At 28.5% G+C, this 5,707-nt stretch overlaps 1 protein-coding gene across 1 annotated transcript in view; it reads left to right on the forward strand.

The window, feature by feature from the left end:
• LOC105177554 (uncharacterized protein At1g04910) overlaps positions 5,545-5,707 on the forward strand; it is a gene marked incomplete in the record, with an annotated part of 3,553 nt that continues 3,390 nt past the window's right edge. Inside the window, 1 exon segment of the mRNA XM_011100748.2 lies at positions 5,545-5,707.

The following is a 5,707-nucleotide window of genomic DNA, read 5'->3' on the forward strand; positions in this document are numbered from 1 at the left end:
TTGTTATGGTGAGGGTGCAGTGCAGTCTTCACCCACTTTCCACCTTATCATCTTTACACCAAATAACTTCATTCAACTCTGTTTATGCCAAAATTTCACTTTTCGTCCTGTAATTGTAGGTGTGTGTTGTATTTTTCGTCTTTTATTTTTTGAATAAATATATTTAATTCTGTAATTTCATGCTTTTGACATATTTAGTCCTGTAATTATTGATATAACAATTTTAGTCCTTTTTGTATTTTGCTAAAACACATTTAGTCATGTAATTTATAAAAATTGATACTTTTAGCCCTGTTTTGCCCGTGAGTAAGCTATGGTAAAAGAGAAAAAATGTGTGTTTTCATGCGTTAATTCCTAAACATTATGAGACCTTTTAATTCATGAGCAGATTCCTCGTTTCAACCCTAATTTTCCCAAACTCCAAATGATTACACAAACACCAACGTTAATTATAGAAATAAAATCATTGGCCAACCCTGTAATTTTCACATGAATGAAATCTTCTTCCTGAATTATTATTTGTCTAAGATGTCTTCAACCGAACAAGTCATCTCCAGTTGCAATCAGAAAATTCTCAAACATTTTGGTTACCGATTGCTCATTCGCCTCCTTTAATAGTGTCTGTTTTAATAAATTACAAGACTACAAATGTTTTAATAAAATACATATAGAATTGAAATTGTTCTATTAATAGTTACGGGACTAAATGTATCAAAAAAATCAAAATAATAAGACTAAATGTGTTTATTCAAAAGATAAAAGACGAAAAATACAACACTCCTATAATTACAGGATGAAAAGTGAGTTTTTGCCTTTGTTAACCTTCCAAAAGTTTCATTGTTTATAGAATTTATTGGGTGGGGGGAGTGGTATTTTAGCAATTGACAGCGGTTGATTTATAATACTTAATCTGATTAAATTAAACTTAATTCCTAATACATTGGTGGGATTGTTTCGATCAAATTACATCCAATTTATAATGTATGATCCAATCAGTAGAACTTGAATTTAGTTGTTAGTGTGTTAGAAAGTTATGGTGATCAAGTTAAGTAATACTTTGATGAGTTCTAGCAGAAGGAACATTTTTGTCGACAAGCTTTCGAGCTCGATTCAATTAATACAAAAATGATAAAATATACTAAAAAGAATCAGATTACTCAAATTCCAATCATGTTTGATCAGATTAAAATTCGTTTGAACTCTAAATTAATAATTAAATCGAATTCAAATTTAAACAATTGTATGTTCGGCCCAACTCAAATCATTTACTACTTTGAAAACTGAATTGGGAGAAGAAAACAAGTAATAGGGAGAAAAGGTGAATTTACATGTTTTTAGTGCCCACTTCTTTCAATAAATCAAAATCATTTTCCATTGAATAATTCAACCAATGGAAGACCAAATTAAGTGGTTTTGGGTCATAAACACTATTAAGTTGAAGGTTGAATAATTATGGTGGAAATAAATTGTATTTGTCACTCACTCACACTTACCATTTTGGAGGCTATTATTACCATTTCCTTTTTCGTGGCCATTAAATTCACTATATGACTCACTAAATGGCGCATTTATGTCCTGACCTGTCCCAATCTCATTTTCTCCATTTTGGACTATTTGTATCCCCCAAATGGATTCTTGCCAAGAAAATAATCCAAATACATTTTTACATATAAATTTTTATAAAAATAAATCATTTTATTCATGTAGGAGCAAGGTTCTATTGTCCGTGGCTTTTGATGTTAGCGATAAGCCTGAAATCAACACAAACTTTAGAGATGATAGTGGCACCCTTAGACCTAGCAAAAACATTCCAATCTTTAAATTAAAGATAAGGTCTAGATATCGTACAATCAGTCAAATACAGTAAAAATCCTATAATATACCTCAAAATTATTTACCGTACAATAGTGTTGGTCAATTTTACAGTATCCATTGAACTTTTTTTATCTTACCACGTCTGCAACCATCTAGAGCTATTACGTTGTGTCAATGGATAGGATGGGTCAAATCGACCCAATTCGATATAGAATGCAACCACTTAGAGCTATTAGGTCAGGTAAATGGACAGAACGGGGTCAAGTCCACCCAATTCAATACAGAAAGACACCACATATCATCTACCCTATTTCGATATTTGTAGGGGGATTGTAGTAAAATGATTTTTTTTTACGAACATCCAATTAAGATTTAAAATTTACAATTCAATCTTGATTCAAAAATTAATAGAATATATATACAAATATTTAGCTGCATTTTCCAAGGTACAAAAATATGATTATCCCACAAAAGGTACAAATATTGCATCAAAATACAGAATTTTTTGGAAGCTTGAAAAAATAATAATAATAATAAATAAAATGGTAGTCCTATGTGTCAACATAGATAAATATATTATAGTCTCAAACGGGTCAACTTGGATCCAGATCATGTTCCCTTTTTAATATTTCTATAATTAGAATATACATTTTAATAAGGCATATCTCCTTCCTCCAATATAATGTTAATTAATTGTCTTACATAAATAAATACTTTACCTAATTATAATTACATAATTCCATAGGAAAACCAATCACTTTGCAGTAAAAAAAAAAATGAATTGAATGCGTAATTAAGCGTATGTCAGAATTCCACGTGCACCTTTTTTTGGGGGGTTGGTCGTATATATCTAAACGTACAACATATTAATGCACACACAGTATTACATGTCTATGAATTTACAGCTGAAAACATTACCCTATCAACTGAAACAACGAATTCAATTGCAAGAACCGCAGCATCTCATTGTACCACTCTATGATCCAACTACTTATTTAAAAAACACGACTTTTGAAATATATTTCATCAAATATATGATAAACAACAAAATTCTCATGTATAATCTACCATGGATCGATCGATGTATTATAAAGTCTTATCAATTGAGTTGACGGGTTGATTTGATATTTGGTTTTAATTACATATATTTAATTATTTATTTATTTTAAGGCCTATCAAGATTTTTTTTTGTTTTTTTGAAATTGTGATGTATTTGTAAGAAAGCCAATAATGGTACGTAGTGGGAATTTAGAGGAAAAATATGAAGAGGGGGCATGTAAAATAGTACAATGTTGTCCCAAAAGTGACAACCACGTTCAAGCTATCACGGGCTTCTGTCACCATCCATACCTCCAAATTTGTACTCAATTCCCATCACAAGTCCAAAAAGAAAAAAAGAATTCTATGTATGAATTTGATCTCCAACTATTAATGAACATGTAAAAATAACATATATTTATGTTGTAAATTAAATCATATTTTTTATGGGAAGTATTTGTTTGTCTTGTTAGTGAAATGGGATGTTTGTTTTTTCATGATATTTGTTCACATCGGCAAGTTTTTGGTTTCTGGGATAATTACGTTGCCTTCTCTTAAAATTTGGTGTAATTTATATTATTTTTAATGTTTGTTCTCATTTAAAGAATAGATCTCTCCATCAGTAAAGATGAATTTATTTAGCCTGTAACAAATTAGTAATAAGTCGAAGTAAATATGAATTTTTTATTCAATTTTTTTTTTGCTAATATTGACAAACTTGTTGAACTCTGACTAACGAGTGAATCTATTTATTAAATGAAAATAAACTTCAAGATAGTATATAAAATTTATCAAATTATAGAGAAAATACGTGTAATTATACTAAATCTCGAAGGACAATGATAGAGTGTACTTATCCCTTTTGTTTTTGGTCTCAAAATTGGATTTTTGAACGATGATTAATTAATTTGAGCTGCAATATATATAAAAAAAGAAAGAAATAAATAAATTAGAAACAAGAGTTGTATGACATAACTACTTCTCGAGCTGAAGCAGACGCACAAGTCACATGTCACATTTTCGGTGTTTTTTCTTTTTTTAGAAATTCTTGACGTGTGGAATGGGTAGATGGTAAGTACCTTTGTCAAGGAATTCCCAAACCCAAAATTATTTGTTTTTAGTTATTGGATCCAATTTCGAACAATTTTATCTCTATATAATTTTTCAAAAGCAATTTTAGTTCATATATCAATTTATTTTGCATCCCGTCGCTGATATTTGCATAGAATGGTATAAGAGCTTAGATTTATTGAAAAAATATTTATTTATATTACATTTAGAGCATTAGGATAGTTATTAGTCTTTATCTCAAAAGGTAAAGTACAAAATCTACGTAAACTTAATAGATTAAGGATTAAATCTAATATTGTTAAAGATAAAAGACCAAAATGAATTCAGACCAAAGTAATAGGATGAAAATTTTCTTTCTCCCAATTCTGAAATCAACCGAGTGTCGTCTACGGGTGTGTGCAATGGTTTAAAATACGTGTTTTTTAACTTATAATAAAAATTATTTTGAAAATACTGAATTTGATTTAGGTATTGCTTAAAGTAAATTGATTTATATTAAAAGTTAAAAGTAAATTTTTAGTAATTTCGGCAACTTATTGATAAAATTATAAATATTAAATTATTTTTTTCAAATACTCTTTTTTTATTTTTTTCACTTTTTACTTATATTTTCAAAACGTCAATAACTTTTGCCACTGTTTATCTTACAAATTAAAATTCCAACCACAAAAGAAAAAAATCTCAATAATTACATATATACAATGGCAACCAATTTAATATTCATGAATTTTAATTTAATACCAAAATTCTAAAAAAAAAAATATTGAAATTGAGAGGAAGTGGAGTAGGGAGCATCACACTAACACACCAATCAAAACTAAGTGAGGATCAAAAGAGTTGGTAAAAACCCTTCTTTTTACTAAACCCATAATTAAAAATTTTAAATTATGATCAATTCTATGCAATTTTAGGAGGTGGGGACTCATTAACTCTAATTTCCTATCATCAATAATGGATTATATTTTCTCGAAAAAAAATTTAATTAATAATTCTAAATCAATCAATATATTATTATTAAAAAAAAATATCATACTACTATTAAAAGTAGACTAAATACCTATATTTGTGTGGCAGTATTATTGTGTGGCAGAGGAGAAAAAAGGTAAAATGAAGATTAATAGGATAAATGAGGAAAATTGCATTACATGATGAGATTGAAGTCATTCTTTCAACCTTAATTAGTTTTGAAATGTTTGGAGGGATAGTAGACTTTAAGATTTCTTGCAAATATATCGCAAACTCCAAATCATTTTAAAATCTTTTTTCCGAGATTTTATGGCAGATATATCTCAACTACCTACATTTATAGGACTCCAATTGGAAAGGTGGATGACGATGTAGGAATCTGTGTCAAATTTAAAGTTGATATTATAAATAAAAAATATTCTACCTCCCACATAAAAATTTCAACTACTCTACCCTATATGACTCTTGCCTATTTCTCCTTATTCTACGCCCGTGAACCAAAAAGAAAATTTATATATATATATATATATTCAAATATTCATTTTGAAGAAAATTTGGGAGAATTATTAAATTCTGTGTTATTTAAGCATTTAAGTATTGAGATTTAAACCAAAACATGTGTGATATCTTTGTTTGCTTTGGCAAATGATATATTCTCCTAATTTTGCTTCTTTTTCTTTATATATATTTCGTTTTGGATGGAAAAAAAAGACATCTTTTTATTTAGTTGAATCTGATCTTGAGAAAGAAAAACGCCATGAATTGATCTTCATGGAAAAAGGGGTTAAACCGAATCATAATCCCATAATGTACGGCT

This window comes from Sesamum indicum, linkage group LG15, assembly GCF_000512975.1.
Source record: "Sesamum indicum cultivar Zhongzhi No. 13 linkage group LG15, S_indicum_v1.0, whole genome shotgun sequence".
Lineage (NCBI taxonomy): Eukaryota > Viridiplantae > Streptophyta > Magnoliopsida > Lamiales > Pedaliaceae > Sesamum > Sesamum indicum.